Genomic DNA, 13,851 nt, shown 5'->3' with positions numbered 1-13,851 from the left:
AGCGATCGAGACTGCTGCTGGTCGGCCTTTCTTGCGTAAGAAAGAGTTGTTTCCATTAAGTGAAGCAACGAGTGTGGGCCAAGAACTGGGGTCATCCTGGGTCGGGGAGGTTGAAGGACTTAATCTTTCATAAGGTATTTGCCTCGAGCTATCTTATGAACTCCAGAGACATGACCGAGATGACAGGGATGGTTCAAGATGGTAGTCTTGGGGAAAGTCTTCGAGTACCATGGTTGGAGGTGCTTGCTCAAAGGAGGAAGAGCAGGCAAAAGCAGGGCGGACTCATGAAGACGCCTGAGTTGGGAATGAGGGGCTGTCTGTGACGACAACGCATGTGCGCCCCTCGAAGAAGGATCGTAGGTGATTTGGAGGTCAGCCCGAGCTCGAGCAAGTGGTCATGCCTTAGGAGGCCGAGAACCACGAGCAGATGTTTGTAAGAGAACAGGTGGAAGCTTGCCTCTTATAGGGTGTGCTAGTGTGTGTTGAGTAGGAGGACAAGGGGGTCGTCTTCCATGTACTCTGGTTGATGCAGTGATGGCGTTGCCTCGAGTGATGGGATGTTAATGCACAACATGTGCAGGACATGGCCTTAGGAGGCCTGATCCTAGATCTGTCTCGAGGTAACATAAGGGTTGCCCCGAGGTGTGGCTTTTGTGGATGACCCAGGGTCTCCGCCTCCATATTTCAAGCCTCTAAGGATAGAGACTCACGGTGGTGCAAGAATGTGGGGGGTATCCTTGCGGCGACCCACTGAAGCAACAACAACTTGCTTGCCTTTTACAAAAAGAGACTGGGCAGCCTTCCAGCGTACCTCGGCAATGCGACCGACAAGTGACTTGCTGGTGACAGGGTGCATGCTGTGAGTGGCAGCAGATGTGTTACTAATGCAGAGTGTATTGGCGAAAGTTCCAGCAGAGCTAGGAGCTAGGGAGTTAGGGACCTTTAAGTCTCACCTCACGCCTATCTAGGTTAAGACTTGGGAGCTAGACACTGGGTCTTTGCTCAAAAGGAAGGTTGGAAACGAAGTTCGAGGAACTTATTCCCCGGGAACGCTTGTGAATGAGAGGATCAAAAAATCCCCAATTCGGATAAATGGGTTAAGAAACCCAGCAACCATGTGGTGTGTGAAAGCAAAAGAAACAAAGAAAAAAAAAAACTAGCCAAACAAGAACGACTCGACGAAGGGGCAGTAAGTCCCCATTGGAGTCGTCAAGTTGGTTAGGTGCCTCAATCTCATCCTTCGGATCTAGATGATCTAGCATCACGCGTCTCAGGTTTCAGGGGAACCCAGGACTTTGAGATCGCTCTCTCGAGAACCCCGCTCAGGAGCGAGGGCAGGTATACAAATCGATGAGAGAGGAATTTGAGGTAGGTTCGGGACTTACTTAGGCTGGCTAGCGTGGGCGCCCTCTTAGATCACGAAGAAAGCCCCCTAGTCGTAGAACTGGTTCGAAATCGCCTCCCTTGGCCTGTATTCTCCTATTTCTGCAATCACACACACATGGTTAATTTTATGAGACAAGTGGGCCGAAAGAGACCCCACCTTGTCTTTGAGCCGTCGCTACCCATGACAAAGGAATAAGAAGTGAGAGAAGACATGGACGACGATGAGCTTCCACCGTCCATGACAAAGGAATGAGAGAAGAGAGAGAATATGTGGACTGCGATGAGCTTCTGCAGTCCACGACAAACAATCAAGAAGAGAGAGAAAATATGGATGGTGATGAGTTACGCCATCCATGACGGAGGAATGAGAGAAGAGAGAGAAGACATGGACGGCGATGAGCTTTCACCGTCCATGACAGAAGATTAATGAGAAAGAGAGAACATGGACGGCGATGAACATCCACCATCCATGACAGGGGAGTGAGAGAAGAGAGAGAAGACATGGATGATGATGAGCTTTCGACGTCCATGATACAGGAATGAGAGGAGAGAGAAAACATGAGTGGTGATGTGCTTCTGTCGTTCATGACAAAAGATTAAGAGGAGAGAGAAAACATGGGTAGCGATGTGCTTCTGCGGTCCATGACAAGGAATAAAGAAAAGAGAGAGAACATGGATGGCGATGCGCTTTCGTCGTCCAACATAGGGGAAAGGGAGAGGAAACATGGACGGCGATGTGGTTCCGCCGTCCATGACAAAAGATTAAGAAAAGAGAGAGAACATGGACGACGATGTGCTTCCACCATTCATGACAGAAGGGAAGACAAGGAGACTTTGACAGAGGCCCGTCCTGCCACTTGGGTTAAGGCCCTGCTCACTGTTTGTGTCCCTGAAGCAAGAAGACATCATACTAAGCGATGGACTCTGTCATGCGTGAACAGAGAGGAAGGAGAGAAAATAGAGAGAGAGAGTAAGAAAGAGAAGAAAGAAAAAGGAGTGATAAAGAAAAAGAAGGAAAGTTGATAAAGAAGATTAGAGAAGAAATATGAAAGAAAGATATAACCGATAGGAGAGAGAAAGAGAGATATGAGAGGAGGAGAGAGAAAGAGAGATATGAGAGAGGAAATAGAAAGATAGAGATGAGAGGACAAGAGAGAAAATTACCTTCACCAAAGGCTACCAGACCTTTTTTCTCTCTCCTCTCTCTCTCCAAGACACGCCCACAATTTGAACGTGAAAACTCTCAAATTTTATTGATGAGTATTGAAAAATCAAGGGATCTATAACAATTGTGTTTAACATGTACTTATAGAATTGGGCCCAAACATGGGTGGATGCCCAAAAAATTCCTAAATTGATGATAATTACAATTTAATTAAATTAAAAGAAATTCTAAAATTGGGTACGAAATGACTGTTTTGCCCTTTCCCAATAATGTATGAAATTCTAAAATAGTCCCTGCTGCCGCCCTAGAACTTGCGTGATCTTCTATGGATGATTTGGTTTCTCTCCGACATCCTGCTCGAGACTGTGCACATCAACCTCCTTTAATGGAGATTGGTGCAGGGAGGTCACACAGGAATAGCGTGCGGCCTACCCTTTTTAAATGTTTCACCCATAACTTTGTCTTGAAATGTTCGTTGAAGAGAAAAATTGACCCATATGGGTTCTCGACCGTGCCAAATTCAATGGCAGTGGTCCCACCACTATTTGACACACCGAAAATAGAGTTCTAGTTACGGGGTCCGTTTCAAGGTGCTAGAGGCTGATTTTTCCAAAATTGTTTTTTTGTTTGCGCTATCTTAAACCTGTCGGATTACGATGAAACTTGGTAGGTGGCTTTTTGAAGTGCTTAGAAAGATTCTGAACCATTATGGGGCAATTATGATATTGTTAGGAATTTCACTGTATGTCGAGGATTTATTGACTGGCTTCCTCTTTATTCCGCATCAGGGACCAAGGTGCCGAAAAATATCTTCAAACAGTACCGTAATATAAATTTATGTTATTATAGTATTTTAAATACCGTAATAATATTTCAATTTATAAAGGTATTTTGATTACCATAAAGCTCAATATGTATTATGGTAAAAGGCTACCGTGAAGGTCATTTTGGTCCAAAAAAGCTCGAAAATAGTGAAAGAGGGTGTAGGCGATGTTTTGAAATATTGAGGGTTTTTTTATTCGATTTAACTAAAATATAGGTATACTAGTGATAATTACCCTTGTTTTTATAAATCCAAAATTCATAAACAAAATACCCAGAGATTCCGAAAAATTCAAATAATAATTCTAAAAATCATATAACATTAAAATAAACATAATTAAATATTTTTTATGGGAAAGATATCCATAGTTTAGGAATAAATACATAACACTGGGACACTCCATCTTCTACTATTGTCCATGACCCACAGTCTATGCAGGGGCTCATTAGTGGATCACCAAAGTCTAACCAATGGGCAAGGGTTCAAAATATATATCAGTGGATTTTAGGTTCTCCCCTAGAGACGTACTAAGGTAACTTAGATCTGATGTAACTGTAGCTCTATGGTGCATAGAGGTAATCTCTTACACATACACAAACTTCACCCTGAAAGATGATTTGTTTTCCTGAAATGATAATCATATGTGCATGTCGTTTGATGGTATGCGGATGAGGCTTTAGCCCCCATCTTTGAAGCCCTCCATCACGCACATGGGTCACACAGTCCCTCGGCTCATTTATCCGGGAATACTCCGATCTCATCAAGGGATAACCAATTATAACCCTTATCGATTTATTCTCTGTGCCTAGGTAACATATGTTTTTTCCAATTGACTGGCCTAGCTCATCAAGCACAGTCTGGTATATGCAAACATCATTTTCTTAGTATGATCCACATATGACCATACTCCTATTGAGTTCATGTTCTATTATATCAAAAAGTTCAATTAGAGGTACTCATAAGGCTTTTAATGACCACATATGCTCAACAGCTTTGTTTTAGCAAATTGAATATTCGCTCCTGAAATGAGTTGATAACACCAGAAAAGGAGCCACAAGTGCATTACTTGGTCAAATAAGTACTTCAAAAACAACAAGTTATTGTCAGTAACCAGAAGATGTGAGATGATATGCCCAATATTAGGTGTTGGAAAGCCTTCTATTGTTCCACTATTAACAACCCCATGGAGAATTTAGCTTCATGACTCCCCAACCACAATATCAAGAAATGGAGACAAAGGATCAAGTTGTCTTAACCTCTTGTCGTCTTGAAATAGACAACATGCCATTAATTAAAACAGAAGATGGTCATCTTTGGTTCACTTATGCCATCAAGCCCCAAACACCATGCGACCAAGTTTTAGATTGAGATCAATGTTCTAAAATCGAACTGGCCTAGAAAACCTGCTAAGGGCCTAGTCCGAGTAATCCATAAATCGGCCGGTTTAACTGGCTTAATCAGGTAGGTCCAAAATGTGACACAAAAAAAAAAAAAAAAAAAAAATACAATTTCAGAAAATATATGGATAGTATATTTAAAGCATGATTAAGTGAAGAACATCAAGTGAAAAAATGGATTTTAAAATATCGATTTGTGCCCATAGGTATTTTTGAAACTTTCTAAAAAAGATGGACAAATGTAAAAATAAGTATTCATTGCCAAAACACTTTCCAATCTTTGACAACCTGATTAAAAGAATTAAAAAACACATTAAAAACAAATCTCGTATTTATTGGGTTTTTTTTTTTGAATTTTTCATGGCCAAAATAAATGCCATTCTATTAACAAAGTCGCTTGATTGTTTGGAAAACCACCTGATTTGTTATTACTTGGATGGTGGCAGCACCAGCTTCAGAATTTGTGTATCTAACTTTAAAATACTCCTAATATTTAATTAAATTTAATAATAAAAAATATCTAGTTATAAACTAAAATAGAAAATTCAAGGAATAAATAAATATAAAATGAGCGAGAAACCTGGAGTTAGGGTCTGCATAAGGATTGTGGATTGATTTACTCCTTCTGATGCCTTCTTGAATCATGGTTCTAAAGTCGTTGGTCTAGGAGAACTTGTTCCCAGAATTTAATCTTCCTTTTGGAAGGATTTTCTAGAGAATTTAGGCTTAGGAGATTTCTCCTAAAGCTTTTTAGGATTTTTCGCTATTATTTTAAGAATTTTGTGATTTTTCGTATTTTCTAGGATTTCTGGATTAATTTCCCATTTTTCTAAGCTTTCTAGAATATATCCTATTTTCTCATGAATTTTCCTAATTTTCTAAAGGGCTTTCCTATTTGTTTGAAATTTTCTAGGAATTTCCTAATTATTTGGGAAATTTCCTATTTTTCTAGGGATTTAGGGTATTTTCAAATGTACTTTGTGGGATTTTTAGGGGGTACTTATAGGCTTGAACTAGGTTTAGTGTTTAAATTAATGGGTATAATCTCCTAGTTTTGTTAGGATTAGGTTTAGAGATTTCTTTTTTTTTTGGATTTTTCTAGATTTGTTTTGGAGCTCAAACCAACTTAGAATGGGTTTCTAAAAGGGAACTAGGCAGCTGGGCCCATCAGACCTTACGAGGCATGGCCGATCACATTGCATGAGGTGCGGCGCCTCGCGTGACCTGACGTGACACGGGTCGCCTCATGTGTCTTGAGCCTAGGGGTATTTTGATAATTTTAGGCCCTAAAGAGGGGTATTTTGATAATTTTAGACCCTGAAGCTTTCGAGGCTTGTAATGTTTGATCAATAGGTCTGATTAGGGTGATTCTTGAACCGTTGGAAAGATTGTGACTTCTCTATCATGTGAAATCAAATTTGTTCAAATTTGAGTTATTATTTAGGGGTTTAGGGGTCTACAAAGCTAGGACTTTAGGGTCTTGGTTTTAGGTTCTTTGGTGTCTGATTGGTATTCGGGTCAATTTTCTGAGTTCAAAAGGCTCATGGGTGTCTAAAGTGACTATATGAGGGTATTTGGATAGGTTTTGGGTATCTTTGGGACAATTCCAAGGGTTTAGAGTCACTATGACGCACTAGGCTGTGTGATCCTTAAGACTTAATATCAAGGATTTTAGGAGTTCCCTGGGATAGAATTTCAAGGGGTTATCTAAATTTGCCCCTCTTAAGAATTTTCCTAGGATACCGGGTGAATGACAAAGAAGTAGACATCTAAGGCACGATGGAAGGAAATTTTGAGGGGTCATCCTTTTGAATGATCAATACACTCTAGGAGGTGGTACGTCGATGGATATTTTTGATCTGTAAGACATTGTAATAAAACTGCACTATCTTTGAGGCATTGAGAGGTCTCAAACGATTGAGATCCGAAGTGAGAGTCAGTAGGAACCATGCTATAATTGACCCAATGGCTTCTCCATGGCAAAGTCACACCAATGCTACCTGGGACATCAGTGTAGTCATCTTCTGTCATGGGCTTTTATTTTTGGGGCCTAGTTTTTAATTGATTCGGATTTTTGAATTTTGAAAGAAATAATAATGATAAAAATATGGCTAATTGAAATTCTATTAACTTTTAATTCTAAAATTCAGGTTTAGGTTTTGGGAACCTATGGGTTGCTCTCCTTAAAAATGGTCTTTCCTAAGGGTTTTTGGTTCATGCTTAAGAATTTATGAGAAAGCGAAAATGCAATATCATCATGTACGGGTTGTCCAACTCCTTCATTTTTAGAAATTGTTTTAGTAATTTTTAAAACAAAGAAAATTTGAAAAATAGAACGAGGTGCCTGGGCAAACAATCTTAACAAAGACATTAAGATTTTTGAAATTTAACAAACACATAAGGAAAAAGTTTTGAAAAGACGGAAAATTTTGAAAAACAAGTTTGGTAAGCAGTATTGGCTCATGCTACCATGGGGCTTTTATGTTTTTTATTTTTTAAATATGAATCATTGAGTATTCTTCATCTTCTAATCTTGGTTGTTGTGTCACAACTCAAGGGAGAATTTTCTGAGCAAGTTGGTATCTTGGCTAATATAGGATATTGCCCCTTATTGCTCATAATCTCCTTCGATTTCCAGTTTTGTCCCTTGGCACATACTAAGGAGAGTTTGCTTGTTCTTCGACGTACCTATCTTGCCAATGCAGCAGAAAACAAGAACAACTAATGAGTAGTGAGTAAAATAGCTTTAATGGAGGAAACCTGACCTCGTTAGCACATAAGTGTTGGTTGGTTTAATGGAGGAAACTTGGCCTCGTTAACACACAAGTGTTGGTTGGTTTAATGGAGGAAACTTGGCCTCGTTAACATACAAGTGTTGGTTGGGGTTCAAAAGCTTCCCCTCCCGAAATATTACTTCTCATTAAATACCCAAGCCACGTTGAACCCAAGAAAATGGCCAAACTATAAGTTGTTGGAGTGTATTTTTGACACTTGTTATCCCTGGTTTGCATAAGGAGGGAGCAGCTTGCGACTTAGAACTACATGAGCCAAAATGCTTGTGGACTACTGAAGCAGTAGGCCAATAAGCCCTGATTCTGAGTATAATTCCTGATGGCCCCAGAATGGCCCCAAAATGATAAAATACGTGGCTAAGGGTCCCTTAATAATGCCCACTAAGTCTCAACGTAATTCGACGAGATCAAGGTGGATCAGATGTTACATCTATCTTCAAACTTCTGCCTTTATCATGCTAAAAAGAGACTTTATAATTACAACCCTATTTTTGGGGCTTCAAACGATCACCGGATTTGCTTCCATTGGATTCAGAAGGTTTGAAAACCCTCAGGTACCAAGTTTCGAGTCATTCGGACACTTCTGGACCAATTTGCGGCCAACTTACCAAAAATGGTTAGGCTGCACGCAATCCTGGTCATCCTCAGAGAACCAGTTTCCATTTATGGAAATTGTGCTTCCCAATTTCAGGCTGAACGTTCCATAGTCGTATGTCCTTCATTTTGAGTGGGAACATGCCCAAAATTTGTGAGGAAGTTCGTCTCGTCGGCCCGAATGTTTTGATATATAGCTTGCCTAATGGTGTGGCTTGAGCTGAGAGAAATTGAAGAGAGAAGATTGCCATGGAAAAGAAAAAGTTGTAAGATTCATCATCATGGGTCCCCAGTCAATAAAGCCTAACAAACAGTGGAAATTTTGAGAGTCTCAGAAATAGCCCTAGAACTGACCAATATCTTCATAAGGACTCTTAAGAGTCTCTTGCCCAGTTTTGTCGCAATATAACATGTATAAGGTAGTGCAGACTAAGAAACAGTTTCAACAGAATCAGCCTCTAGCACCCTGAAATGGAACATATAACTAGATCTATATTTTTGGTGTCTCAATTTGTGTTGGGACCATTGCCATTAGATCCAGAATGGTTGAAAACCCCTAAAGGTCAAATTTCAGCTTGAACGGACATCCCAGGAAGATGTTATAGGTGAAAGAGCAAAACAGGAGGAGCCACACACTATTCCCGTGCGGCCACCCTGCAACTCAAGTCCATTAAAGAGGCTGTCACGACCAGTGACTTTTGACTCTTATATCTCCCTCATCTGAGATTGTATCATGCTCAAACTTTATGGAATGTGTTTGTCTCGTCGAGACGAGTGTTTCGATATGTGGCACGCCCCACGACGACGCTCGAGTGCGAAGAAAAACGAGAGAGAAGTTGCTGATCCATGAAGAAAGTACAGGAAAAATCAGCAGCATCGTGCCACGCTCGAGTAGCCAAATCATGCCATTCGCAAGCCTGATCGACATGAAACCAATTCCATCACATGCATAAGGTCAAGTCTGAACCTCATACATGATGAACAGTCGGATTCTACATACGAAGCGACGAAGTGACTTCAAATTTCATTGCTAGAATTCCAGATTTCGACAAAAACTTCAAAGTTGCAAAATCATTGTCCGGACATGGAAACAAGCTACGTTTGTTGCCCCGCAATCGTGACAACATGCTCAGTATGTTCTAGCGAATAAATCATAGAAAAACAGCAAGGAACGAGCATACAATCGATCCAAAGTTTCAAGGTTCATTCAAATTTCAAGTCACATAATCGTGCCCTAAAAACACGATCCATGACTTAAAGTTGGTATCAAATTGATCGTCATGCCAAGACCTATAAGAAAACAGCCATCTTTCAATCAAACGGGCATCAGAACGACCCCATATCATCCATGAAAAATCATGTACGTTCTAGGGCAACACAGGGGCTGTCTTGGAATTCAACAACTTGTTAAGAAGGGGCAAACCTGTCATTTTGCACCCTATTTCCTAATTTCTTTTAATTCAGTTGAATCTTAATTTTCAGCAATTAGACTTAATTTTGATCGATCCACCCATGTTTGGGCACATTTATATATATATCACGTACCATCATTATACACAAAGGCCCTTCACAAAAGGGAATTTTTACTTAATAGAATTCCCTTTCCTTCTCATTGTTGGGTCACGTTTGGAGAGAGAGTAAGGGGAGAGAAACTCTTGGACTAGTACCCTTAGGCTCAAGGTACACGTTCCCTCTCTTCTTCTTCTTCTTTATCTGAGCCTCCCTCAGAGGCCATGCATGGCAGTGGCAGTGCTGTGCATGCCACTTTTTTTCTTTTTCTCCTTCCAGTGGTTTCACAGGTCGTGCATGGCGATGGCAGCGCCATGCGCGAGCTCCTTTTCCCCTTTTGTTTGTGTTTCTCTATCTCTCGACGCTGGTATATCCTCGACGTCTCAACGAGGAGTGCAGGTAGTGAAACTTATTGTTGTCTGCGGGCGCTTCACCCTATCGCATGACTATTGCAGGTGGCGATATCCATCACCGTCCACGAAGGGTCGTGACAATACCCATCGCCGTCCGTGAGCTTCTCTTTTACCCTCGGTGTCCATCTTCGTGCACAGGCTCCTTTCGCGCCTCTCTACGCCTATCGCAATGCGTATGCTCCTTTTGCTTGCTCGATGCCCATCGCCGCGCACAGGCTCCTTTTGCGCCTCTTTGCCCCTATTGCCATGCACAGGCTTCTTTTGCTTGCTCGGTGCCCATCACCGTGCTTACGCTCCTTTCAGGCCTCTATATGCCTATCGCGGTGCACAGGCTTCCCTTGTGTCCTACGCTTATCGTCGTGCTCTCCACGAGAGGTAATCACTGTATGAGTTATGAGAAGTTATCGTAGTGCTCCTCACCAGAAGTTATCGCCCTCCGCAAGGGACATGGTTCCTTCTCATGTCGCCATCGGCGATGCTTATTGCCGTCCACGATTTTCTCTCGTGTTCCACGTCTAGCGTCATGTAACTCACGGGGAGCTATCGCTGTGAGCCTCACCAAAAGCCATCGTCGCCCGCTAGGGATGTGGTGTCTTCTCATGATGCCAACGGCAAGGCCCATTGCCGTCTAGATTCTTCCTCCCTCCACTGTCTCGCTCTCTCTCTTCATTCCCTTTTCTTCTCTTTTTTTCTTTTTCTCTTCTCACTTGACCAAGGGTAGAATTAGTTTAGCACTACCATAGCGGTCTGACTGTCGAGCAGTATTGTCGTCTTGCTGGTCTTGAGTACCATGCCCATCTTGCTGCCACATCAGATTGGGACAGTCCTATCGGCCTCGATTTTAAGTAGTACTGTCGTCGCGTTGGTCCTGAGTACCATGCCCATCTTGCTACCACTCCGAGTTGATATCTTTCCAGCTGTCATGTTAGTCTCGCCCCTTCATCAAGTTCTCTTCTCTTTTCTAATGTTATTTGAACCTTCTACTCCATCACTCGCTCATATGAATGTGCATTTCCCTAAGACAAGGGTGGCTCCCTTTGGCTCACTTGTCATGAAAATTAACCATGTTAGTGTTGTGTAGAAAACAAGGTGATCGCAGGTCAAGGGAGGCGATTCCAAACTAGCTAAAGCAGCTGGGGGGCTTTCTTCGTGATCTAAGAGGGAGCCAGCCCGAGTGAGTCCCAAGCCCACCTTAAATTCCTCTCTCATAGGTTGGTATACCTGCCCTTGCTCTTGAGCGAGGTTTCTGAGAGAACGATCTCAAGTCCCGGGTTCACTAGAAACCCAACATACATGCCGTCAGATCATCTAGATCTAGAGGGTGAGATCGAGGAACCTAACCAGCTCCCTGCATTGGTGGCACATCAGCCGTCGCACACCACATGCACCTTGCTACCGGCAATGACTTGCCGGTCCCACTGCTCGGGGCAGTCACAAGGCCACCCCCTTCTCTTCTGCAGCTAGCGATCCATTTGTCGTCGCTCTTGAGGGTTGCCACAAGGCAACCGCTCATTCTCTTCCACCTCGAGTCCTCATAGCGAGAAGCTCAACACATCGAGGAGGAGGATCTAAAACCTCCATCCCTCACACAAGCACCAAGGCTCGTGGTTCATCCACTTGAGCTACACACCGGGGCAACCCTCAGGTCGCTTCGGGTCATCGTCAGGGTTTGAATCTCCTCGGACCTGACCTTGAACGTTCTGTTCATATGCATTGCACTTCTTGGGGTAGCCCTGTCATCGTGCCTCCCCAAGCACACGAGAGACGACCTTCTCGTCATCCCTCCTAGCACATGCATGTTCACCCCATGAGAAAGGGTCACATGGCCATTTCCTCACAAACACCTACTGGCGGCATCAGAATTTCTAAGCCCAAAACTGTCTCTCCAGCCCGGGATATTCCCCAGGTCATCTAAAGGCCCTATTCAATGGGCGCACATGCACCGGTGCCAGGATCTACACTGAGCTCCCGACCGGAAGGCCACTGGCCGTCGATTCCTCCTCCATTTGCCCCACTGCTTCTGATGAAACCTTTGCAGACGTGGTATTCGAAAGTCTTCCCCAAGAGTACCATCCTGCAATACCCTCTTCAAGCCCATGCTCCCCCTAGAGTTCGAAGGCAGACACGGGGTAAAACTCCCTTCACTGCCGAAACCTTCCTTCGTCCTTCTCTCACTAGGTCAGGACAGTCTAAAAAGGCCAAATTGACTGTCGTTGACAGCCCCTATCCCTACCTCAGCTCATGAAAGTAGCCCTAACCTGCTTGAAGAAAGCCGACCGTTCCCAATCACGGTCTAGTTCTCGGTTCTGGAAGAAAATACACCAGAACTTGAGGACCAAGCATGAGCATGGCGTACGGATTGCACCAAAGAAGAGGCTTGGATGGTCCGGGGCAAGCAGTCCTCCCAATCCCTTATGCGAGAACCCTTTTTACCCATTAATGACGGCAACCAAGCCCGAAGAAAGAGGGGTAGAAACTTGTGTAGTCATCACCGTTGTTGGTGATGACCCAAGCTAGCAACACCCACAGTCCCAAGAACGTCGCGAACTGATCCTTACTCAGTTTGCCTTCAGGACTCCAGCTCAGTCAGAGCAAACCCACCCCTGCTGACTGGTGTCTCATACCCAATTCACCGAATATCCAAGGCTCCAACCTTACAAGGAGCCTCTTCCCATGAAGAGAGAGTTATTGTGATGGTCATCGAGCAGCCCGGTGACGAATCTCAAGAGAGGCTGACCTGGCTCGAAGATATGATAAAACATATGATGGAAAAGGTCGAACGGATGGAAAACGCCAGGCCCCCTGTGAATTCATCTCACCATTAGGATAATTCTCCACAGCTTACCCACCCACTTGAAGAACCTCCAAGGCAGCCGCCTCCTCTTAGCTTTCATGATCATTCTTCCCCACGTCAGGTCACACAAGTCGACATTCATACTATGGTTAGCCATAGCCTGTGGGAGAGGCAGATCCCCGGGATGTGAGAGATGTCCCTTTACCAAAAGCCTTACCCCTCCTACATCTACTTGCTCCCTTTTCCGCCTAATTACCAGAAAGGGATATTCCCCGTCTTCAACAACACAAGTTCTCCCTGTCAGCACATTGCTCACTACACCTCGGCATGTTAAGAGATGGCTACTGACAGGAGGCTCCTCCTTCGCTCGTTCGAGACCCTTGATGGGCCGACATTTCAATAGTATGCCTAGCTTCCTCCAAACTCAGTCCAAACATGGGAAGATATTTAGTGTTTCTTCTACAGGCGCTTCTACTAGGTCGAAAAGGAGGTGCAAACAATCGAGGTCCTCACTATGACACAGGGCTCGGAGGAGCCGGTGGATCATTTCATTGCAAGATGGAGAGACCTAGCTGCCTACCAAACCAACTCCATGCCTGAGATTGACGCCATCCAAACCTGTGTGTGTAACATGCAGCCGGAGATCTCCTTGCATGTCAAAGCTTCAAATGCCACCACTATGTCGGATATGATCTGTAAGTCAGTCCGTATAAAGAGCCTCTTTAAGCACCATGGTGGGCTCCAAACACAATCACCAAGTGGCAGAAACAACTGGTATTTCGATAACTCTCACCCTAATTCCAAGGCAACCAGCAAAGAGGGGCAATTAGTGTCATCGTTACCGTCTCGGATCCTAAGAAATCCCCATCCCAAACTTTGAATTTCTTCAAAGTGGTGCCCCCCACCAATACCCAAGGGACACCTCAAGTGGAGCAACAACAACCCCAAGCCTATAATAAAGTACCTCCCCCTCCGAAC

The sequence above is a fragment of the Amborella trichopoda genome, chromosome 8 (genome assembly GCF_054954075.1).
Source record: "Amborella trichopoda isolate Santa Cruz 75 chromosome 8, AtrichopodaSantaCruz75HAP2 v2.0, whole genome shotgun sequence".
Taxonomy (NCBI): Eukaryota; Viridiplantae; Streptophyta; class Magnoliopsida; order Amborellales; family Amborellaceae; genus Amborella; species Amborella trichopoda.
The sequence above is the reverse complement of the archived record's forward strand: the minus strand, read 5'-3'. Positions refer to the sequence as shown.